We start from the raw sequence: 26,680 nt of genomic DNA on the forward strand, positions 1-26,680 counted from the left end.
TAGAATAAAATTAATTTATTTTGACACATGCTAATGGGCAATTGTATAATGTAAATATCCAATCCCTAAACTTTTTCCAAAACCCAAGATGTCCCAAGACTGCATCCATGAACCTCCATTCAACTCGGTCAAATGCTTTTTCAGCATCAATGGAGACTGCCACCCTCCTGTTCTATCCTTTTTAGCCTTCCATATCAAGTTTAGCACCTTCCTGATCCCATCAGATGCCTGCCTCCCAACAATAAACCCAACCTGATCCGGATGGATAAGTGATGGCATATATGATGACAGTCTATTAGCGAGGACTCTGGCCATAATTTTTGTATCTATTCCTAACAAGGAAATGGGTCTATAACTAGCACAAAGTGTATTGTCTTTTCCTGCTTTAGGTAATATTGTGATACCCACTAATCTCATATAATATGGCAATTGTTCTCTATCTTTTAAATTATTGAATAGTTTTGCTAAAAGAGGAGTTACATAAGATATGAACTTTTTATAGAACAGTCCTGTAAAGCCATCCATCCCTGGGGATTTGCCTAACTTAATATGATATATTACTCCTCATATCTCATCTTCTGTTATATCTTCATCTAATCTGTGAATCTCTGATTCTTGAAGCTTATTTAATTCTAACTGACTCAGATATTGTGACAAAGATATTGTGTCCCTGATATTCTGATGTATATAATTTCTTGTAAAATTCCACAAACCTATCATGGATCTCCTTCCCTTTTGACAGGAAATCACCATATTCAGATTGTATACATGTAATGTTACCTTGCAACTGTTGTGCTTTTATACGATGTGCTAATAATTTTCCTGCCCGGTTTCCAAATTCATAATATTTAAGTCTGAGGCGATCTAAATTAAATTGAGTGGCTTCATCTTCCATTTTTCCTAGGGTCATACAAATCTCTTATTTACATCCTAATCTGTTCCCCACCTAGTCCCTTCTTATGTTGTATTACTAGTCCCATCAATTTTTCTCTTAGTCTTTTCTCTTCCTTTTCCAGGATCTTTTTCTTATAAGAAGCTATAGAAATCAGCTCTCCCCTTAAAACAGTTTTTAATGATTCCCAAATCGTTATGGGTGAGTAATGGTCAGTATTATTATTATCCAAAAAATTCCTAATAGATTGTTCTAGTTTCTGGACTACCTTAGGATCTTTTAACAAGTAATCATTTAATTTCCACTATTGTGTCCCTATTTTAATATGGCCCCATGTTATATCCACCCATATTGGGGCATGGTTTGCCCAACTAGTTTCTTTTATTTTTGCATCTATTAGTTTACCCCCTAGGGATTTATCCAGCCAAATCATATCAATACGGGAATACACTTTATGTGGGGGGAGTAGTATGCAACTAACCTGCACAATCTCATTCCACAGTAACTGATCCCTAGAGCTGTTAATCACTAGCTTTTAACTTTGTTAAATTCACTCAGTCTGTAACATCTTTTAATTATTGTAAACTGCATAGAACTTCACGGTCCTGCGGTATATAAACTGTTATATTAGCAGTAGGTATAGTCTCTGCCTAGCATATATATGCTCCGCCATCCATACATTAAGTTTAATACTTCCAGGAATCTTTTTAATTGTTTCCTATCTTTTTAGTTCTATCACTTTTAATGCTCGTAGTGTCCCAACGAGGGTCTGAGATCAAATTAAAATCCCCTCCAATTAATAATAGCCCTTCCTGGGTTTTTAAAATTATACTCAAAAGATCTTCAAAAAATTTCCCTTGATTGAAATTAGGAGCATAAAGATTCACCAGAGTTACCTTTTCCCCATTCAATTCCCCTACCCAAATAATCCATCTCCCTTCATCATCCCTCCATTCAGCCTTTGTCAGGACTTTAAATTTTTTATCAAATAGTATCCCCCACCCCTGTTTTCTTTTTCTCTTTTTTATTTGAAGCCCAAATTCTCATTGGGTAGTCTTTAAAATGGACCATCTTTTCCTCCGATTTTTGTAGATGGGTTTCTTGTACATAACATATATCATACTTCAACCTTTTCATTTCATTTAATAGCAGCTGACATTTTCGGGGTATATTAAGTCCATTCACAATTAGGCTTACTAGTCTTATCTTACTTCCATACATTCTTCAAAAACCATTTCAATTTTTCTAACTTTCCTGGCCTTACAAATCTTATAATTTTTTACCCAGGTCTCCTTATTTCACCCAATAGTCCCCTTGCCCCAATCCCAACCAATAATTCCTAAAAGAAAAACTAATTTACCCTCTTCCCCTTCCCTCTTCTCCCACCATTCCCTTACCCTTCCCTTTCCAAATCTCTCTCGTTGTCTAATCCTGGACCCAGATCCAATCACCAGTCGGTAAGACCAAGTACCAAATCCACTTCCAGGCATCAGAGTCAAAGAAAGTTAACCCTGATCCGGCTCTCCACCATTTTTATTTTCTACCCCTTTTGCAAAAACATCTTTATTATGTCTAAGAAAAAATAAAAATTGTTAAAATTAGCAGTTCTTTTCATTGTCTCTGTAATCTCTTTCTGTGTTCTACTCTATGCCATCTCTGACTTGGCGGTCCCATGGGTGGAGGTTGCGACGGCTCCTTCTGCTGTATTTCTCCCTCTGTAATTCATAGTTTGGCTTGTATAAGTAGTTGTTGGGCTTCTAGTGCTGATGCAACTTTATGTTGTTTGCCTTCTAGCATAAAAGATATCCCAAATGGATAATGCCATTTATAACGAATATTATTTTTTTGCAAGCATCACGGCAATCTCAGGGACGTTTCAGAGTTGCTGATGAAATATCTGCAAACAGTTCCACTTTTACGTTGTTCCACATCAAATGGCCATTTTTCCGAGCTGCTTGTAGCACTCTCTCCTTCTGGGGATATCTTAAGAAATATGCTATTATATCCCTTGGCCTCTCCGTTTTACGCAGGCCCAAAGCTTGATGTATCCATTCGAATTCTATAACTGGAAGTTCTACATCTGGATTTTCTGTTTGTAGAAACTTATGACAAATAGACAGTATGAAAGTTGTCAGGTCTTTAAACTCTTCCATTTCAGGGATCCCACGAAATCTCAGATTATTTCGTCTTGCCCTAATCTCTCTATCTTCGACTTTGAGAAGTAAGTTCTGGATTGTAGGAATCCTTGAAACCATGTGTGTACCTTATCTGTGATTCCTATTGTATCTAGTATTTGCAGTAGGATGTTGTGGTCCACCAAGTCAAATGCTCCAATGAGATCCAGTTGTAAAATCAGCATTTGTCTACCTGTGCTGAGGTGTTGTCTAGCTGTGTCCTGGAGGGAACCTAGTAGTGTTTCTATGCTGTAGTTGGTTCTGAAACCAGATTGTGTAGGGTGCAATATGTTGTGGTCTAGGTAGTTGGTGAGGAGTTTGGCTTCTAGGCCTTCCATTAGTTTGACATAAAGTGGTATTGAGGCTATGGGTCTGTAGTTGGATGGTTGATCTGTTGCTCCTTTAGGGTCTTTAGGATCGGGGTAATGACAATTTCACTGAGGTCTTGCGGGAAAAGGCCATCTGCGAGCATGATTTGTATCCATTGTAAGAGGAGAGTGTGGAATTTGGTACTGGAGGATTTTAATAGGTATGGAGGGCAGTGGTTGAGGTCGCAAGCTGAGTGGCTGTATTTTTTGTAGAGTTTGTAAAGGTCAGACCATTGTATAGTGGGGAAGTGGGACCACGTTCTGTCTGCCACAGCTGATTCTTTTTCTGTGGGGGGCATTGTGATCTCTTCTAGGTGGGTTGGGGTTCCGTTGAGGGTAGTCCTGGCAGTTGTGATTTTGTTTTTAAAGTATTCGGCTAAAATGATGGCTGAGGGAAGAGGGGTGTCATTATTGGCCTGATAGGATTTGGTGTCTGTGCGTTCTTTTAGTATTTGGAATAGTTTTTTTGTGTCTTGGGTTTCTTTGCCTATTAGGTTGGTATAGTGTGTCTTTCTTTTCTGTTTTAGTTTTAGCTTGTATTGTTGGTTTATATTTCTCCATACTGTTTTCGTGCGTTCTTGGTTATTCTTTCTCCATTTTCTTTCTAGTCGTCTGCATTATCTTTTGAGTAGGAGTAGTTCGTTATCGAACCATTTGTCTGATTGTCTGCTAATTCTGGTTTTTGTTTGTATTGGGGCTAGCTCGTCTAGGGTAGCTGTGCTTAGCCTGCACCATTGTGAGATGAAGTCCTTGGGGTTGCATTCTTGGATTGTTGTGTCTGTTTTAGTCCGGAATTTGGAGGGATCAATGTATTTACGTGAGTTGTTTGGTTTTGTCTTTGGCCCAGTTGATGTTGAAGGAGTATGTGTAGTGATCTGACCAGAGGGATCGAGACCATTTTCCATTTGATGTTGAATCTCTAGCAGTAAGGGCTGTTGGGTCATGAAGGCTGCAATGTCTAGTTGGTGACCTTTCTCATGTGTGATTTGTGGGTCTAAAATCTTGTATGTTAGGGCTTCGAAGAATGACAGTAGGTTTTCTATTTGTTTGGAGGATTGGTCTTTGAGATGGAGGTTTAGGTCTCCTAGGATTAGGTTGTAAGTTGTCGTTAGTGAGTTTCGGTATATAAAATCTTCAGATTCGGGTCTTGCTGTGTTCCAATTCCATGGTGTTATGTAGCAGAGCATGCAAGTTATGGATCCTTTTAGTGTGGTGCATGAAAGTTGGCAGGCTAGTAGATCCATGTAAGGGGTAGACGTTTTGTCTAGTATATTCAGATTTAGGGAGTTTCTAACTAAGATGGCTACACCTCCTCTTCTTTTTTTTTCCCTGCAGATCACTGTTATTTTGTATCCCTTAGGGCAGACTTCTGTTATCCTGGGATCTGCGTCTGATGTAAGCCAGGTTTCTGTGAGGAAGAGGCAGTCAAGATTCTCGTTTTCTATCCAGTCTTTTATATGTTCTGTCTTTGGGCCTAGAGCTCTGATGTTTATGTAGGCACATGTAAGTGTGGTGTATTCTGTTTGTGCACTATTATTGTTTTTGGGTAGATGAGTGATCTTGGTTGAAGGTATGGTTTGGTCTTAGAGGGGTTTATTGGTCTTCTTCCCCATGTTGGTGTGATGGTGTGTTGTGTATAGGTCTGGCAATTTATGTTTCTGTCCACTGTGATTCTCCTGGCTGGGTGGTGAATTCTTAGAGGTTGGTGGTGGTGGGTGGTTGGGATTTTTGTGTGATTGTGTGTGTGATCAGTGTTGCAAAGGCCGTTGGGGATGGAGCTGGTCTCCCACACCCAGCCAACTCCTCCCCTTGCCGCTGCTGTAGTCGGGCTTGGGTTGGGGCTCCGATTCAAGCGGAGCTGCCCTGAAGAGGAAAAGCTTCTTTTGAAGAGAAGTGCTGCAAGGGCTGTTGGGGGTGGAGCTGGTCTCCCACACCTGACCAACTCCTTCCCTTGCGGCTGCTGCAGTCAGGCTGGGTTGGGGCAGCTCCCGATTCAAGCAGAGCTGCCCTGAAGAGGAAAAGCTTCTTTTTTTTTTTTTAAAGGAGCGCCACAAAGGCCGTTGGGAGTGGAGCTGGTCTCCCACACCCGACCAACTCCTTCCCTTGCGGCTGCTGCAGTTGGGCTGGGTTAGGGCAGCTCCCGATTCAAGCGGAGCTGCCCTGAAGAGGAAAAGCTTCTAAAAAAAAGGAGCGCCACAAGGGCCATTGGGAGTGGAGCTGGTCTCCCACACCCAACTAACTCCTTCCATTGCAGCTGCTGGGTTGGGGCAGCTCCTGATCCAAGAGGAAAACTCTTTTTTGTTTATTTTGTTTACATCAGGATGTGGGATTGGAGGTTGTAACCCTATGCAATGTTATATTGTAATACTGTGAATGTTAAACTGTAACCTGTTCTGAGCTCTCTGGGAGGGTGGAATATAAAAATAAATAAATAAAATTACTAAAAAAATATTTTTATAAGGGGTGGTATTAAAAAATTATCAGCCCCGGGTGTCTTGTACCCTAGGTCAGGGGTAGGGCACTCTGGTCCTCGAGAGCCATAATCCAGTCGGGTTTTCAGGATTTCCCCAATGAATATGCATTGAAAGCAGTGCATGCAAATAGATCTCATGCATATTCATTGGGGAAATCCTGAAAACCCGACTGGAATTTGGCTCTCGAGGACTGGAGTTCTCTACCCCTGCCCTAGATCAACCACTGAATATTAGTACTTTTAGTTTGTGGTCCTATATTTGCATAGGGGTTAACTGTGACCAAGGCCAGGTGTTCTCATATGAATGAATGTTGAAAAATATACAGTGTACTTTGTATAGTTTAATTTTGTGGTTAACCATTATATGTTGTTAATAAGATTATATTGTGTGCGGTATTACAATCAGTACTATTATTGTTATTATTATGGGGGTGAAACCTGGGCGGCCTATAAGTAAAGAGAAATGTTTATAGATCTTTTTTAAACTGGTTTAATGAGGTCTGTGGTCTGAGATGGTCTTTGAGTAGGTTCCAAAGTTTGGGACAGAAAAGATTGAGCTACAGGTGGTATCAGGGATGATCTCTTGAAAAGTGGGGAGAACTAGGCAATTTTGATTGAGAGATCTGTTTGTTCGAGAATGATAGTAAGGTGTTAAACATGTACTTAAGTATAGAGGGTTTTCAACAGCGTGGATTTTAAAAACATGTAGTAATATTTTATAGGTGATCCAGTGCAAGATGGGAAGTCAGTGTGCAGATTTTAGTAGAGGGCTGACATAGTCAAATTTTCTGTGTCCTGCAATGATTTTAATAGTGCTAATTTGGATGAGTTGCATTCGTTTTCAGTCTTTGAGCCTGAATTACAATTTAGTTAAGATGACTAATCACAAGAGAAAGGACTAATAAATTGAGTGCAGAGGAGTGTAGGAGGTTATGGACAGAATGTAATAGATGAAGTTTGTAAAATGTACTTTTTTACAACTGAAGAGATCTGATATGAAAAGAAGAGAGTGGGGTGGGGTCTAGGGTAATGCCTAGAGCACAAGTTGTCTTAACTTCTTTGGGATCCTTTTCCTAAGCTGCATTAGGTACTAACTTACACCTAATGCAGCTTAAGGTGGTGTACCACAGAATGTGCTCAGGTGTGCTGCAGTAATTTCCAAATTAGCTTGCGTTAAAAACAATTTTTGAGGAGACATGAGACAGAGAGTGGGAGGCATTCTGTGCTAATCAGTTAATGCAGCATTACACGCTAACTGGAGAGGGGGCCCTCAAGTCTAACTTCAGGCTACGCTTCCTTCAGATGGCAAAAGGCTTGGGTTCCCTTTAGTAAGGGGGCTCAGGGCAACTGTCCTGGTTGCCACCTCCTATTGTAAGCCCTAATCACAGTTCAGTTTGTTCCTTATAATTCTCTACTAACCTCTCATGCATTGAATCTTGATCCACAAGCTTGGCTATTTCTTCAACCAACAGAATCTTCATCTCATCATAGTCTGAAGAGGGAAAATTTTGATTATTCAACCTAAGGACTCCAAATTTAGCTGCATGGAGCACAGATCTCTCTGCATTTGCTTTCAAAATCTATTGCTTTAAAAAAGTTAAAATCTCTTCCTCCTGTTATGTATAACTTGCATTTGCTAAATCCTAAAATATGTAATCTATAGAATCAAAAACAGCCATATCTTTTTTTTTAAATTTAAGAACATCAGTATAAAAATCCCTAACGGCTTCATGGTTGCAAATGACGATCAGAATCATTTCATATTTTATTCACCATCTCTTACTATAGGATCAACCTAGTCATTATTCCCCCTTTCAAATCCTGGCAGACAGTCAAGGCAAACAAATCTTATCTAGATTTATCAATCCTGTAAGTTTTTTTTATAGCCTTAAAAATACGGGATTTCAATCTTGAGCATATGAGCTCAGAGCAATGTAATTTTCTCAGATAAATTCCATTAACTCTATCTTCAGCATCTTCAACTAGCTTCAAGAGCTGCAGATTACTCACCCAAACATGATTTGACAAGTTTTCAAGCTGGTGCTGTAAATTTGAATTCTGTACAATCAATATTGTAATCAGTATTCATTGTACTCCACAGTGAGAGTCAATATATATAGATATAGATATATAGATATAAATTTTTTACAATCATCTTCAGCATTGAAGACTTTTTTTCTGGACTCTGCAATCACAATCTTCAGTTTCCTCTGACAGCTCAAAGGTGGATTCTGCAGCAGGAGTTAGAAAAATTTGGTGGCAATTCTGCAGCACATTGTATAAACTTCAATGATGTTACATAATAAAGGTGTTAGTCGTAGGAGCCAGCTCTGTTGGAGCTGTGAGTGTTTAATCACTGCCAATGTTTAATAAAAGCTTTGGCCTGCATTCTCTAAACGGTGCCATTAGCCACAGCCACTTACAAAAGCAGCACTGATCGCGTGTCATTCACGCAACGGCGCCATTTGAAGAATTGAAGCCAAGTTAAAGATATGTGCCACAAATGTAGGGCAGGGTTTTAGAGGCCTACCGGTACACATCCAGCACCTATCTTTCAGGAGAATTGTGACTACGGAGGCGCCTATGGGCACCCACATTTTTTAAATACCATTTTAATTGGTTTTTAATTGACAACGCTGATTGAATTAATTAAAACAATTAAGATACACAACCTACTGCTACTTAACTTACAATGCCATTTACAGAATCCGGGCCTTTGTGTCTAGGTAGAGGTTATTTCCATTGGGTTTAGCAACCCCAATAATTTTGAAAAGTTGGCCTCTATGGTGTTAGTTACTTAGGAGCCCTTTTACTAAAACTTAGCGGCAAATTCTATAAACGACATCCTTAGGTGGCTGCTGAGACCTGGCATCCTATACAGAATCCGGCCTTTAGTGTCCATGTCCACGTAAGCTGCTTTATGTAGTCAAATCTCCTTTAAGAGCACTAGTAGACAAAAAAAGCAAACAGAATGATAGAAAATAAGACAAAGAATACAATATGCCTCTGTATCACTTCGTGGTGTGACCTCACCTTGACTATTGTGTGCAATTCTGGTCTCTGTATCTCAAAAAAGACATAGAGGAATTAGAAAAGATTCAAAGAACGACCAAAATGATTAAGGGGATAGAACTCCTCTCGTATAAGGAAAGGCTAAAGAGACAGCTAAGGGGAAATATGATAAAGGTCTACAAAATTCTGAGTAGTGTAGAATAGGTAAATGTGAATTGATTATTCTTTCAAATAGTAATAAGACTGGAAGACACTCCATGAAGTTACATGGTATTAGTTATTTTTTCACTCAACGTGTACATAGAAGGGTATAACAAAGGTCTGGACAAGTTCCTGGAGGAAAAAAACCATAGTCTGGTATTGAGACAGACATTGGGGAAGCCACTACTTACTCTGGGATCGGTAGCATGGGATGATGCTACTATTTGAGTTTTTGCCAGGTACTTGTGACTTGGATTGGCCATTATTGAAAGCAGGATACTGGGCAAGACAGATCATTAGTCTGCCCCAATATAGCTTTTCTTATGTTTTTATGCTCTTAAAATTCAGGACACAAGATTTGCCTTAAATATAGAATTATTGATAAATCTATAATCTCACAATGTTTAGAGAAAACTCATGGATCTGATTAACTACAATTTTGTATAATCTCTATTGCAGATATATCTTAGAGAAGAGAAAATATTGATAACGTTTTGTTGAAGAAAGAACAATTTGTTTTTGAAATGAATGAGGGTTTTGTTTTGGTGATAAATCTGATCTTAAAGACTTGACATTAGTATAGGTCAGGGGTAGGCAATTCCAGTCCTCGAGAGCTGGAGCCAGGTCAGGTTTTCAGGATATCCACAATGAATATGTATGAGATGGATTTGCATGTACTGCCTCCTTGAGATGCAAATCTATCTCATTCATATTTATTGTGGATATCCAGAAAACCTGACCTGGCTCCGGCTCTCGAGGACCGGAATTGCCTATCCCTGGTATAAGTGAAGAAATACTCCTTCACTGATGTGTCAGTTAAGCTACCTTCCAGCAGATGGTGCTAACTTGAAGAATCAGAGGCTAAAGCAGAGCCAGCATAAGTTAAGCATAGGAATGTTATGCTGTCTGGCCAGAGAGACAGGGCTCAACAGGGAGCAGGAAGTAAAAACCCTCTGGCAGGGCAAAACAAGGAGGCCCTGTACCAAGAGGTCTCCAGGGGTAGGGTTACCAGTTTTTATTTTTTTTTTTTTTTTTTAAAAAAAAGAAGACATGTGGCTGTCAGCATTTTTCTGTTGGCCTAACCAAGGTCAGCAGAGGCCTATGGGAAATTATATTAATCTGACTCTGGAATTTGATGCACATAGACCCTAAATGCTCCTGCACAGATTTTGCATGCATTAAGCAATAATCCAGTCTGGCTGGATGCTTAATGGCTGTGAATTAATGATTTAATGAGACGGAGTCAGTATGGGTTCAGCCGAGGGAGTTCTTGCCTCACAAATTTGCTTGACTTCTTTGAAGGTGTGAATAAACATGTGGATATAGGTGAGCCGGTTGATATAGTGTATCTAGATTTTCAGAAAGCTTTTGATAAAGTTCCTCATGAGAGGCTCCTGAGAAAATTAAAGTGTCATGGGATAGGTGGCAAAGTTCAGTTGTAGATTAGGAATTGGTTATCGGATAGAAAAGAGAGGGTAGGGTTAAATGGTCATTTTCCTCGATGGAGGAGAGTAAACAGTGGAGTGCCGTAGGAGTCTGTACTGGGACTGATGCTATTTAACTTATTTATAAATGATCTAGAAATTAGAACGACGAGTGAGGTGATTAAATTTGCAGATGACACTAAACTGTTCAAAGTTGTTAAAAGGCAAGTGGATTGTGAAAAGTTGCAGGAGACCTTAGGAAATTGGAAGACTGGGCGTCCAAGTGGCAGATGAAATTTAATGTGGACAAATGCAAAGTGATGCACATTGGGAAGAATAACCTGAATCACAGTTACCAGATGCTAGGGTCTACCTTAGGGATTAGTGCCCAAGAAAAGGATCTGGGTGTCATCGTAAACAATACAATGAAATTTTCTACCTAATGTGCGGCGGTGGCCAATAAAGCAAATAGGATGCTAGGAATTATTTAAAAAAGGGATGGTTAATAAGACTAAGTGTGTTATAAACATTCCAGAGTCAGATTGATAGAATGTCCCATAGGCCTTTGCTGTCCTTGGTTAGGCCAACAGAAAATGCTGACAGCTAGCAATGCTAGGCTGACAGTGGTCCCATCCCATTCTACTCCGCCCCCACCCTGTTCTACTCACAGCTCCACCCCATTCTGCCCCCAACCCTGGACCCACACAAACCTTGTCTCTTCAGGGCAGCATCTGGAGGGCATCTGCGCATGCGTGGATGCAATGCAATGGTGTCACATGCATGTGTGTGACATCATCGTGTCACAGCCACACATGTGCATACGTATAACATCATCGTATCACAGCCACACATAAGCAGATGCCCTCCAGATGCGGCCCCATGCTCAATGTTTTTCAAAACCTGGACAAACTGTTGGGTTTTGAAAACCCATCCAGAGACGCTTGGACATCCCTCTAAAAAGAATACGTGTCCGGGTAAATCCAAACATCTGGTAACCCTATCCAGAGTGAGCTCTGAGGCAAAAGGCCCTGGGAGGAGAAAATCTGCCCTGCAGTGTGAGTCTCTCCTGCTTATGTGAAAGCCACTAGAAGCCAAATAAAGTTAAATTTGACTATACAAGAATTCTGTTCTGGAGGTCTGGTTGAAGCTAGGCCTGTGTTTGTGCGACCCCCCACTGTGGGTCTGAGGGCTATGCAAAATTGCCTCTGAACTTAGAAACCTTATTCTTCATTTAGTGCCTGTGAGGTAACAGGCTTCAGCATTTGGTTAATAGAGGGGTTATGTTTAACTTTTTTCCTTGTCTGACTGTATTTTATGAAGGCCCTGCTCCACCACCGCACACACATTACCATAGTGTGTAATAAATACTTAGTTTTCACCATGACCATAAAGTCTGCAATTGAAACATTTGAGACAGATGGTTATGAATGGGGGTTGATTTTCCTGAACTGAGGATTCGCTGAATTTTGGATGACAGTCCCTTATAATAGATTTATTAATCAATTTTCATCTTTTCCTAATAGTGTAATACCATGATTTTTTTCCCCTAAAGCATCTGTTATTTGCTGAGCCTAAATGGCAGTCCTTTGGGATCCTCTGCCATCTGCCGGAGTAATCCACAGCAATAACACATCTTAAACTCAGTAATGTCACAACACTTTTTGACAGGGTCGCTGTGCTAAATTATGAAGGTAATTTCATTAAGTCATTCCCATGTGTACGTGGCCACATATGCACGTAAAGAATCTCATAAAAATGCTGCTGGTGTTAAAGTATGTGCTACAACATGACGATATATACCTTGGTGGGTGTACATGGGAGATACGTGATCGACTTATTGGGCTAACAAGCCATTAACAAGCCATTAACAACACATTGACACTGATTTGTTGACAAGGAGAAATTTGTGTTGAGTTTATAAGCTCAGCACCTCCAATCATTTTCAACTGTTGGCCCCCTATGTAACATAGTAACACAGAAACAGAGAAAATAGAAGGCAGATAAAGACCATATGGATTATCCAATCTGCCCATCCATAACATCTACTGTACTATCCCTTCCACTCCTTTATAAATCATAAGTAGTTGTTCCAAGCTTTCTCAAATTCAGAATAGTTTCGTTTTAAACTTTTTTTTTTATTGAGTTTTCAATATTAATCCAAATCTAAACAAAGAAATAACAATAGACAGGTGACTGCAATTCAATAACACAATAAGCTCATAACTGATTTATATAAAGGTAAATAATCATATACCATACAATGGTAACATAAAGTTTGAATTGGGAGAAAAAAAAATCATATCATTAGTATAGCTGGTTAGGTGGTTATAAGTAGGGTTACCATATTTGGAGCCTCACAAACTCAGATCCATGGCCCCGCCCCATTCTGCCCCATCCCTGCTTTGTTCCACCTCCAGCCCCGCCCAGTTCTGCCACTCATTCTGCAGAGTACCCCCTCAAAGCCTTGTCTTCTTCCCTGGAAAGGAGAGACAGGGGAGATATGATTCAGACGTTCAAATACTTGAAGAGTATTAACGTAGAACAAAATCCTTTCCAGAGAAAGGAAAATGGTAAAACCAGAGGACATAATTTGAGGTTGAGGGGTGGTAGATTCAGGGGCAATGTTAGGAAATTCTACTTTACGGAGAGGGTGGTGGATGCCTGGAATGCGCTCCCGAGAGAGGTGGTGGAGAGTAAAACTGTGACTGAGTTCAAAGAAGCGTGGGATGAACACAGAAGATTTAGAATCAGAAAATAATATTAAATATTGAACGAGGCCAGTTACTGGGCAGGCTTGCATGGTCTGTGTCTGTGTATGGCTGTTTGGTGGAGGATGGGCAGGGGAGGGCTTCAATGGCTGGGAGGGTGTAGATGGGCTGGAGTAAGTCTTAACAGAGATTTCAGCAGTTGGAACCCAAGCACAGTACCGGGTAAAGCTTTGGATTCTTGCCCAGAAATAGCTGAAGAAAAAATTTATTAAAAAAAAAAAAATTTTTTAAATTGAATCAGGTTGGGCAGACTGGATGGACCATTCGGGTCTTTATCTGCCTTCATCTACTATGTTACTATGTTACTATGTTACTGACAAGCTCTGGCCATGTCTGGGAGACCTCGAGCACGCATGGATGTGTGTGACATCATCCACGCATATTCAGAGGCCCTCAGAGGCGAGAGTTCGTCAGGGCTTTCCCAAAACCCAGATAAACTGCCGGGTTTTAGAAAGTGTGCCCAGGAACCTGGACAGTCTTCTAAAAAGAGGATATGTCTGGGTTTTCCCAGACATCTAGTAACCCTAGTTATAAGTGTTTTAACTCCATCACTTCCACCAGAAATCCATTCTACAAATTTACCATCTCTGGTTTCTTTTAAGTCTCTCTTTCCTATGACCCCTCATTCCGGAACTTCCTTTAAAATTGAGATTCACCTCCTGTGCTTTTATACCATGGAGATATTTAACATCTCTATCATATCTCCCCTCCTACCTTTCTTCCAAAGTTTATACAGTATACACTTTATGACAAAGATCACCGATCATTTTAGAGTCACCCTCTGAACCAAATCCATCCTTTATAAATATTCATCCTTTATATATTTTTGAAGCTGCTGACTCCAAAATTGTACACATTACTCTAAATGAGGTCTCATCAGAGTCTTATACAGAGGCACTAAAGCCTCTTTTTCCTACTGGCCATTCCTCTCCCTGTGCACCTAAGCATCCTTCTGGCTTCCACCTTCAACTTTTCTACCTGTTTGGCCACCTTAAGATCATCAGATACAATCATACCCAAGTTAGGGTTACCAGATGTCCAGGAAATCCCGGACATGTCCTCTTTTTAGAGGACAGTCCAGGTACCTGGAGGGATTTCCGAAACCTGGTGGTTTGAAGATTTTGGAAGACCCTGATCTTGAGGCCATGTCTGGAGGGCCTTTGTGCATGCATGGACATTAATGTGATGACATCATACATGTGTGCATGTGCAAGACATAATCGCGTATATGTCTGTGCATGCACAGAGGCCCTCCAGATGTGACCCCGAGCTCAGAGGAGACATGAGGTTCGTGTGGAGTTGGGGCTGGGGTGTTGCAGGGTGAGTCTGGAACAGAACAGGGATGGGCCAAGTGTCCTCTTTTTTTTTTTTTAATAGGAAATCTGGTAATCCTAACCCAAGTCCCAGTCCTCCCTCATGCACAAAAGTTCTTCACCCCTAAACTATACCGCTCCCTCGAGCATTTGCAGCCTAATCTAATCTAATAGTTCATTTCTATACCGCATAGCCAATAAGTTCAATGCGGTTTATATAAATTTTAAGAACACCATACAAATGGATCAGAATAATTAAATACCAAACAGATAAGTTTTCAATTGCTTTCTAAAATCACAATAAGACTTGGAACTAAGTAACTAAGCGGCCTTCCTAAGTAAGGAGAGCCACTTGATAGGCAAACAAACAGTGATGAAATGTTTGTTGAAGGACAGCTAAATAAACCATGAGTACTTCGCTGGTGTTTGGATCCAACAGTGGAAAATGAATCAAATAAGTAAGTGAAAGTCATTCCAAAAAGAACTTTGTAACAAAAACACTCAAACACCAGTTAGTGGCTCTGGATTTGGGAGAGGACCTGACACTGTGCAGGCTTTTCAAGCCCTTAGTGCTCTTGGAGGTAATCACTGAATCTCCCTCAAGGATAGAGCAGCCCATCTTCTGTAGCTGAGAGCCTGTTTTTGAGCAGCACTAAAGCTCAGAATACTGCTTTCCCTCACACCCAGACAGTAGGATGCTCCCAAAGGTACCCTCCAAGTAGCAAAGGCCTTGACTAAACTGTATCCCCCTGGATGCCAAATTTCAACAGCTTTTCATCTCACTTAAGGTGGCACAAGTTACAAAGATACGGACACCTAACTAATTTGGCTAATTTGGCATTGTCTACTGCATGGTACACCAAGGTCAGATATGGTTTATTCCCATATGCTCATACCCCACTCATGGAATCTTGGTACCTTTAAACTTTAACCTCTTCAGAAAACTTCCTGCATCCCTTAGGCACTATTCATTCTTTCTATGAAGGACACTGAGGTAACATATTGGATTCCACGCCCAGTAGTTGTTACTCTACCTTAAGACACTAGGTTTGGACTCATAATAGGAATTGCTTATCTCTATAGCCATGGTGACAGACTGTGCAGAACAAGGGGACCTGCTGATAATAGCAGAATATATACTATTGGAGGTAGGAGAGAGGTCTCATAGAATGGCAAACTGGCCACTGCTGTGTCTAAAGCAGGAACAGGAATGAACGCCATATGGACAGGTACTGCAGATGAGTAAAGGGAGTGATAAAAGTCTTTAAAAGCTTGAAAAATTTGAGATGTAGATGTAAGGATCTCACCAGAATTTGATTTTGTACTGGCAATACGCTGTTTAATACTGTACAGTAACCTTTCAGATAGGAGGCAAGTAATTTCCCAAACCTGTTAGCCTCAGAATAATATAATGCACTCTGAAAGAAAATGCTGAGATATCTGACATTAAGGTCTGTACAGTTTTTTTAAGATCTCAATATATATTGGCATCAAATTTAGAGTATAATGTGGATTCCATGTCCTGAATATCTTTTTCCTTCTGCCGGGTGTTCCTCCCTGTGTTCTGATGCTGTGCTTTTGTGCGTGCAAATTCAAAGGTTCCTGATGAAGGATAATTCTCCGAAACTGAAGCTCAGTTGAATCCTTTATTATGAAGCAGCCTTTTTCTCCCGCTACATGCAGCTTCCCTGCGGGCTCGCTTGTCCCGTTTCACTCTGGGAGTTTTGATATCTCGCTCTGAGCCCCGATTGAGATAAGTGATTTTTTTTCATGTTTGTGCAGTATTTCTGTTTGACTGACTGTGTTGGAGCAGCTTTGATACATATGTAAATGAGTTATTATTATTATTTTGATTACACACTGATGTTATTACATAAGATCATAAAAACATAAAAATTGCTGCTGCTGAGTCAGACCAATGGTCCATCCTGCCCAGCAGTCCGCTCACGCGGTGGCCCCAAGATCAAGACTAGTGCTCCAAATAAGTCCAGTCTCACCAGTTTAGCATGAACTTGTCCAACTTTGTCTTAAAACCCTGGAGGGTGTTTTTCCCTATAACAGACTCCGGAAGAGCATTCCAGTTTTCTACCACTCTCTGGGTGAAGAAGAATTTTCTTATGTTTGTACAGAATCTATCCCCTTTCAACTTTAGAGAGTGTCCTCTCATTCTCCCTACCTTGGAGAGGGTGAACAGTCTGTCTTTCTCTACTAAGTCTATTTCCTTCAGTACTTTGAATGTTTCGATCATGTCCCCTCGCAGTCTCCTCTTTTCAAGGGAGAAGAGGCCCAGCTTCTTCAATCTCTCACTGTACGGCAACTCCTCCATCCCCTTAACCATTTTAGTCACTCTTCTCTGGATCCTTTCGAGTAGTACCGTATCCTTCTTCATGTACGGCGACCAGTGATGGACGCAGTACTCCAGGTGAGGGCGCACCATGGCCTGGTACAGTGGCATAATAACCTTCTCTGATCTGTTCGTGATCCCCTTCTTGATCATTCCTAGCATTCTGTTTGCCCTTTTCGCCGCCATAGCACATTGTGCTGATGGCTTCATGGACTTGTCGATCAGAACTCCCAAGTCCCTTTCCTGGGACGTCTCTCCAAGTACCGCCCCGGGGGAAGGGGTAAAACGTGGACCTCATGGACCTGATGGACCTCGTGAATCTAAACCCGCATGTCCTTAAAAATCTGAGGTCCGTGCCTCTTGTAGTTAGTTTCTGGCTCTGACAGACCTCGATGACAATTTAGCGCTGATGGATCTGTCTCAGCATAGGGAGGGAAAAGTATTAGGATCTATCAGCGCTAAAATGTCATCGAAGTCTGTAAGAGCCAGAGACTAGTGCTGGAGCGGCTCTAAAACGAATCCTTTAAACCGGTTTCCTGCAGCCCCAGTAAATTTAAAAATCTGAGGTCCGCGGCTCTGACAGAACTCGATGACATTTTAGCGCTGATGGATCCTAATACTTTTCCCTCCCTATGCCGAGACGGATCCGTCAGCGCTAAATTGTCATCGAGGTCTGTCAGAGCCAGAAACTAACTACAAGTGGCATGGACCTCTGATTTTTAAGGATGTGCGAGTTTAGATCCGCGAGGTCCGTCAGGTCCGTGAGGTCCGCGTTTTATCCCTTCCCCCGCCCCGGACATCTTGTATTCGTGCATGAGATTTTTGTTCCCGACATGCATCACTTTGCAATTATACACATTGAACCTCATCTGCCATGTCGATACCCATTTCTCGAGCTTGATTATGTCACGTTGCACTTTCATTATTGATAATCACACAATGAGGTTTCTATGATGGTGTGGTGTGTTGGGTGGATGCCCTCACACGGATTGTAATATTGAACGAGTAATCGTTTATTTGATTTCACAATCCACACTGAGATCCTCATACATACATTAATTATTAATTTATTTGATTACTTATTAGCTCCGATGCTGCTCCTCACACTCTGTCTCTCAGTGACACTACTGGGACTTTTTTCTATAGTTGATAGTATATGTTCTAATTGATTTGGGTTTGCTAATATTGACTGTGGACCATTCCAGCATAGATGTGATAGCAGCATGATCTGAAATTGTAATTCCATGAATTTTGGTAGATTTTAGCATATGTACAAGATCCTTCCAAAAAAGTAATCCAATCTGGAGTAAGTGTGGTGGGTAGCTAAGTAAAATGGGTAATCTTTTGTAGTAGGTAATTTCCAAAAATCAGACCATCCATTAGCTTGGATCAAGGAGTTTGATGACAATCTAACTTGTAGTTTATCAGGATTAACACTGGATGGGGGCAGTCACATGACTGCAACCAGCACTCTCTCCAGTCGGCTGAGTTTATTTGAAATTCTATTACAGCTAATTATCAACATAATTCTGCTAATTACTCCTTGAGTATTTACTTCTTCACTAGGTCGACAAAGATGAGCAAAAATGAAGGCCTTTTACTATCCATTCCGTAATGAAAAGATCTAAGCATGACTTGTTGACGCCGGAAAAGGTTTTGCACATGCCTTTGCCTCCTGAATGGCACGAGAGCATTCAAGATTCCAATGCTGAAAATATAAAATCTCTCAAAGAACTTATACAACCAAACTTTAAAACAACTTCTGAGATAAAACAGGACATCTCAACTATAACCACTCAACTTGTATGATTTAATGCTCGTATTGAGTTACTAGAAGAACGAGCAGCGGCACATAATGAACTACACGTGGCCTTTCAGCGATGGTTAAACAAAATTGATTTCCTTCAAATGGAGCTTGAAGATATAAAAACATTAAAACATGATGGCACCCAAAAAAATTCTAAAGAAATTAAGGATAATTCAGAATACAGCTGTTCGATTGATTTTTGGTTTAAAAAAGAACAACCATATTAGTCCATATTATCGCTTACTTCATTTGCTGCCGTTGGAGGCAAGAGTAATATTCACATTTTCCTGTATCATCGGGATTGTCTCCAGCTTACCTTTTTCCTTATTTTGTTGCATAGACCATCAAGAGAAACTAGAAATTTCCACTTATTTGCTTATCCAAAAATTAATGGGTGTAAATATAAGACCTTTTTAGATAGGACCCTAGCATTTCAAGCTGGTAGGCAACAATCTTGGTTAGGTAAATGTATTCAGCAAGCTATGTTATCCTATTGCTGTTTTTGGAAATTAATTAAGACCACTTTGTTCGATAAGTTTATTATTAATGAGAATTTTATTATTGAAATTCTATTTACAAATATTTGTATTTTTTACTGTATTATTGTATTTCACTGATTAGCCAGCTCTTTTTAGTGTAAACTGCCTAGAACTTTTGGTTATGGTGGTATAAAATAATAAAGTTATTATTATTATTAATAATAATAATAAAGGCCAAATGGCCCATCTAGTCTGCCAATCTGCACTAACCATTATCTCTTCCTCTCTTTAAGAGATTCCACATGCTTATCTCATGCCTTCTTGAATTCAGACACGGTTTCTGTCTCCTCCACTTCTTCTGGTAGACTGTTTCACGCATCTACCACCCTTTCTGTAAAAAAGTATTTTCTTAGATTACTCCTCAGCCTATCACCTCTTAACTTCATCCTATGCCCTCTCATTCCAGAGCTTCTTTTCAAATGAAAGAGACTTGACTCATGCGCATTTACACCAAGTAGGTATTTAAATATCGCTATCATATCTCCCCTCTTCTGCCTTTCCTCTAAAGTATACATATTGAGATCTTTCAGTCTGTCCCCATACATCTTATGATGAAGACCATGCACCATTTTAGAAGCCTTCCTCTGGACCAACTCCGTCCTTTTTATATCTTTTTGAAGGTGCGGTCTCCAGAATTTTACACAATATTCTACAGAGGTCTCACCAGAGTCTTATACAGGGGCATCAATACCTCCTTTTTCCTAATGGCCATACCTCTCCCTATGCACCCTAACATACTTCTAGCTTTCACTGTCACCTTTTCAACCCGTTTGGCCACCTTAAGATCATCACATACAATCACACCCAAGTCCTGCTCTTCTGTTATGCACATAAGTTCTAAATCCCCTAAACTGTACTGTTCCTTTGGGTTTTTGCAGCCAGGTTGACCTATGGTGCATTTCGAAAAGAAATCAAGACTGCATTGTTTAATAGATTCATTTCCTAAAGAGAAGTTATACTAATTACAATAATTTTACTCTGACTATTCTTAAGAAATATGTTGTACTTTTGCTATTTGTATTTTGTATTTCGCTGATTGTCCAGCTCTCTTCGGTGTAAACCGCCTAGAAATTGTCTGATTGTGGCAGTATAGAAGAATAAAGTTATGTTATGTTATGACCTTGCATTTCTTAGCATTAAATTTTAGCTGCCAAATTTCAGACCATTCTTCAAGCTTCACTAGGTCTTACGTCATGTTATTCACACCATCTAGGGTATCTACTCCAAAAATGGAAAAATTAAACTAAACTAAACTAAACCTTAAGTTTGTGTACCGCATCATCTCCACGGAAGTAGAGCTCGACACGGTTTACAGGAATTACTAAAGAAAGGAACTCCAATGGGAGGAAGGAGGGCTTGGTAAAAAGGAAGGAAGGATGGGGACTAAGTAGAGTGGAGAGGGAGGGAGTGGTTACATTTTAGAGAAAAGCCAAGTTTTCAAATGTTTTCTGAAACGTTGGAGTGAGGGCGAACTTCGAAGAGGAGGGATGTTCCAAGTCTTCCTGTATGGGAGATGCCCTTCAAACTGGGGAATGACAGTATGAGTTTTTGAGTGGATCTGGTGGAGTTAGGATTCGGGGAGAGCCAAGATAGTGGAAACAGGGGAGGAAGGATGCCGTGTAGAGACTTGAAGGCTAGGCAGGCGCATTTGTAGTGAACCCTGAGGAGCACTGGGAGCCAGTGAAGCTTAGACAGAAGCGGGGAGACGTGGTCGAATTTGCTTTTTGCGAAGATTAATTTAGCCGCAGTGTTCTGAATCCGCTGAAGCCTGAGAAGACTTTTCTTTGTTAGGCTTAAGTAAATGGAGTTGCAGTAGTCCAGTCTAGAAAGAATAATGGATTGAACGAGGATAGCAAAGTGTTGTTGGTGGAAGCAGGATTATGTTATTACCTGTTAGTACCTGTTAATTTTCTTTCCTCTAGACGCAGCAGATGAATCCAGAGACTAGTGGGATAGCACACATCTACCAGCAGGTGGAGATAGAGAACTGATTAACAGATGGTCCTATTAGTTGGTACGCTGTATCTTCAGTATTGCTCCTTGCCCAAGCAGTCAGAACCAGAAAAATGGCAAACATGTAAAAAACTTCTTTCCCAAATTAAATTGCAAATATAACAATAGAGAAAACAACTACCAACTATAACAAAACTGCTGAAACACGCAAAACACAAACAGAGATCCAATAGCCAACAAGGGTGGGACTCTGGATTCATCTGCTGCGTCTAGAGGAAAGAAAATTAACAGGTAAGAACATAATTTTTCCTTCCTCAGCAACAGCAGCAGATGAATCCAGAGACTAGTGGGATGTAGCAAAGCAATCCTCAATCAGGATGGTAAGCAAACGCCACCTCAGCAATGACCGAAGCACCAAAAGCAGCCTCCGCACGCACCGCTATATCCAACCGGTAATGCTTAGAAGACCAAGTAGCCGCTTGACAAATCTCCTCCAAAGAAAAACCTCTGGTCTCCGCCCAAGAAGTGGCCAGTGCTCTAGTGGAATGAGCATGAAGCTTGTCGGGCAACCGCCTACCTGAAGTCAAGTAAGCGGAAGCAATTGTTTCCTTGACCCATCGAGCAACGGAAGATTTGTACGCCGCCATACCCTTGTTGTGGCCAGCTAATAACACAAAGAGGTGATCCGAACGGCGAAAGTCATTAGTAATGCAGAGAGAATGTAGAAGTATCCTATGGACATCCAGGAACCGCAGGGAAGAGAACTTCTCCCTCCAATCCTCTTTACAGAAGGCTGGAAGGAAGAGAGCCTGGTTAACATGAAAGGCTGAAACCACTTTAGGAAGAAATGATGGAACAGTCCTCACAGACACACCCGAATCTGAAAAGTGCAAAAAAAGATCTCTATAAGACAGCGCCTGCAACTCAGACACCTGCCTGGCCGAAGCCATCGCGACCAGAAAAACAGCTTTCAACGTCACATCCTTCAAAGTCGCTTACAACAAAGGCTCAAAAGGAGGCTGTTGTAACCCCCCAAGAACTACTTTGAGACTCCACTCCGGACAGATCTTTTTAAGAGGAGGACGAATATGTTGAACCCCTTTTAGAAATTGAACCACATCCGGTTGAGACACCAGTGAAGAATGAGCCACGTGGCCCCTGTAACAAGCAATAGCAGCCGCTTGAACCTTAAGAGAATTACAGGCCAATCCCTTGGCAACTCCCTCCTGAAGAATGGAAAGAATATTAAAGAGCGAAGCCTGGAAGGGTGATAGACCCTGAGCAGAACACCAAGAATCGAACACCCTCCAGACTCTAGCATATAAGGCAGAGGTAGATCTCTTTTTTGCTTGAAGAGTGGAAATAACCGGTTCGGAGTAACCCCTACATCTCATACGCGATCTTTCAAGAGCCAGGCCGGGATGGATTTTCCATGTTGATTGGATCTTGTGTCAGTAAGTCCGGAGTCACCGGAAAGGTTAACTAATTGCCCGTCGATAGACGTATCAGGTCCGTGTACCAAGGATGATGCGGCCAATCCGGAGCTACCAGAATCACCGCTCCCAAAAAGTGAGATAGGCGATGCAACACCCGACCTATCATTTGCCAAAGAGGAAACACATAAAGGAGACAATTTGTAGGCCAAGCAAGAGCCAACGCGTCTACCCCTTCTGACGCCGGCTCTCTGTGTCTGCTGAAGAACCGAGGAAGCTTTGCATTTTTGGACGAGGCCATGAGATCCATTTCTGGGAGACCCCACTGATGCACAATGAGGTCGAATGCCTGAGCGGAGAGTCCCCATTCCCCAGGATCTAGAAGATTTCTGCTGAGGAAGTCCGCCTGAATGTTTGCCTGACCTGCAATGTGTGCCGCCGACAGTAGAGGAAGATGCAATTCCGCCCATCAAAGGAGAAGCATAGCTTCCTCCACCAACTGAGGACTGTGGGTACTGCCCTGCCTGTTGATATATGCAACTGCCGTGACACTGTCTGAAAAAACCCTTGTTAGACGGCCCCGAATCATATGCAGGAACGCTTGAAGGGCGAGCCTGGTCGTTTGCAATTCCAGAAGATTGATGGGCCACCAACCCTCCTCCGGAGACCAGACTCCCTGCACGGAGGACTGAAGGCAGTGAGCCCCCAGCCCATCAGACTGGTATCTGTCGTAACAATCATCCAATCTGGAGTCGCCAGAGGCATACCCTTGAACAGATTGAGATCGCTGAGCCATCAAGACATGCTGAGCGAAGCCTGAGGCGTCCATTGCAGATGACGATTATAATCCTGAGACACTGGGGACCACCGAGAGAGAAGTGGCTGTTGCAGCGGTCTCATGTGAAAGTGCACCCATGGCACCACTTCCAGCACCGCCACCATCGAGCCGAGAACTTGTACGTAATCCCATACTCTCGGTCTGGGCGACTGTAAAAGCAGGCAAACCTGAGAGCGTAACTTCTCTCTCCGGTCGCAGGGAAGAAACACTTTCCCCACCTTCGTGTCGAACAGCACCCCCAGATGTTCCAAAGACTGGGATGGAGTAAGAGAGCTTTTTGGAAAGTTGATCACCCACCCCAAGGATTGAAGAAGAGAAATCACTCTTTGGGTCACCGACACTCTTTCCTGTCTGGACGACACCCGGATCAACCAGTTGTCCAAGTAAGGATGCACCCAAATCCCCTCCTGGTGAAGGAAAGCCACCACAACTGCCATGACCTTCAAGAGCGTCCATGGAGCCGTGGCTAAGCCAAACGGCAGGGCTCAAAACTGATAGTGCTGACCCAGGATTGCAAAGCGAAGATACTTCTGATGCGGGGTCCAGATGGGAAATGCAGATAAGCCTCCTTGAGGTCGAGCGCCATCAGGAATTCCCCCGGCTGAACTGCTGCAATGACCGACCTCACCGTCTCCATCCGGAACTGCCGGACCCAAAGAAAGCTTGACCCTCTTGAGATCCAAGACAGGCCTATCTGAACTCCCTTTTTTGGGCACAATGAAGTAAATGGAATACCTCCCCTGCCCCCTCTCCGCCAGAGGGACAGGGACAATGGCCCCAATCTCCAAAAGAACTTGAAGAGTGCACTGCACCGATTCTCTCTTGGCAGCCCCATACAAGGAGAGCCCAAGAAAGAATCTGCGACGGGAGAGGAAAATTCTAACTTGTAACCGTCTTAAATAATGTCCAAAACCCACCGATCGGATGTGATCTGAGCCCACTCCACCAAAAAGGAAGACAGACGCCCCCCAATGGCCACAACGGAGGGAGCCGACCTCCTGTCATTGGGAATTACGCAAGGCCGGGGTTCAGGCTGGTGGAGTAGATTGGGGTTTCGCAGAATGAAAGGAAGTCTTCGGAGGAAACCTAGGCCTAGCATTATAGGAAGAACCATAAGAAGGCGGAAAAGACAGCTTTCCAGGTCTATATCTCTTAACATCCTGGAAACGATTCCTGGCAGACAACGCCTCCAAAGGCGCTTTAGGTTTATCTTCTGGCAACCTCTGCGTCTTGGTATCCCCAAAATCCTTTACCAATTTGTCTAAATCATCCCTGAATAACAAACGATCCTTAAAAGGCAGTCGCACGAGTCTAAGCTTGGACGCCACATCCACCACCCAATGGCGGAGCCACAAGGATCATCAAGAAACAACAGAAAGAGCCATTTGTTTCGCCAAAGCCCTAATAATATCATAGAGGGCGTCCATCAGATATGCTAGACCCATTTCCATATCCGGAAAGTCGGACGGCACAGGCACCCCGGTCTCCATCATTTTATCTGCCATATCTTGAGCCCATTGTAGGCAAGCCCGTGCCGCAAAGGAACTGCACACCGCCGCTTGCAAGGTAACCGCCGCTACATCAAAGGACAGCTTAAGAGAAGATTCAATTTTTCTATCCTGAATGTCTTTGAGGGCTATACCTCCCTCAACTGGCAAGGTAGTCTTTTTGGTAACCACAGCAACCAAAGCGTCCACCCTGGGGTTCTTAAATTTGTCAAGCTCGTCCTGAGAGACGGGATACAACTGGCGCATAGCCTTCACCACCCGGAGACCAGCCTCCGGCATGTCCTACTGCGCAGAAATAAGCTCCATCATCGCTTTGTGTACCGGAAACGCTTTAGCAGGTTTTTTCATGCCCGCCATAAGAGGATTAGCCGATCCCGATGCATGAGTATCTTGCTGAGAAATATTAAGGCCCTGCAGCGCCTTGGTAATAAAGAACGGCAATTCCTCTCCATGAAAAAGACGGAGCGCGGTAGGATCATCCACTTCCCTAGCCAGCGCATTCTCAAGTTCTAAATCTGCCACCTCACTGTCTGAAGGTGAAGTCTGAAGGAAGGTCACCGCCGTCCATAGGCGCCATCCTGCGTCTCTTATCAGCCTAAGACTCCAGAAGGACTGACCCCTGGTCCAAAGTACAGTCTGGATGCTGAGCAGGCTGAGAGCTTTGCATTAAAAAAGCTTTGTAAATTAACATGACAAACTCCGGGGAAAATGCCACCGGATTCGATGAAGCCTGCAAAGAAAAAGTCTCCTGCCCTGAAATCTGCCCCGCAAAGGTATAAGATGAAGCAAAACAGCTGACCGCCGGTGCGGCCGCCGACGTGCTTCGAAGCAGAACAGCAGCAGTCACGAGCACGGGAGAAGCAGGCCCGCCTTCAACAGCGCGGGAAGCCACCGACGCATCAGGCGCGATCTGCACGTCCTCCCCTACAGCGTCCGTGCAACCCATTGAACAGAGGCCCTATGGTGTTCGCCGCTTCCCACAGCGGGAACACCTTTTAACTGCCTCTGCCGCCATTTCTCACAATGGCCGAGCAACTACCCAAAGAAACTCTGCAGCACAAAACCCCAGCGACCAAACGGCAGACCCAAAAAACAATCACCAACAAAAGAAAGAAAGATTACTCTCACCCGAGTCCACCGTTTGCTAAGGCTGGTAGATGCAGGCTAGGACTGTCAGCAAAGCATGTCCAGCAGCAGCACACTGGTCCTCTTTTTTTTTTTTTTGGTTCAGGGAAAGAAGACAACACAGAGGACCATTAAGAAACCTCAATCCACTGGAGAGGAGGGTAGAGCAGGGACCTGAGAGGGGCCCGGTGTGACTCCCAAGATTGGCATCGCTCAGCCAAGCACCCCAATCTAACTGAAGAGAAAAATTCTCAACAGCAGAATAAACAGAAAACCAGCCAGAATCCAGGAGCTCGTAGAACAGCGACCATCACTTGCTGGGAGATAGAGAATACTGAAGATACAGGGAGCATACCAACCAATAGGACCACCTATTAATCAGTTCTCCATCTCCACCTGCTAGTAGATGTGTTCTATCCCACTAGTCTCTGGATTCATCTGCTGCTATTGCTGAGGAAGAGGTATTTCTGAACTTCTAACTCATAATTTCCCTGGGCTTTTTCAGTCA

The sequence above is a fragment of the Geotrypetes seraphini genome, chromosome 2, assembly GCF_902459505.1.
Source record: "Geotrypetes seraphini chromosome 2, aGeoSer1.1, whole genome shotgun sequence".
NCBI lineage: Eukaryota > Metazoa > Chordata > Amphibia > Gymnophiona > Dermophiidae > Geotrypetes > Geotrypetes seraphini.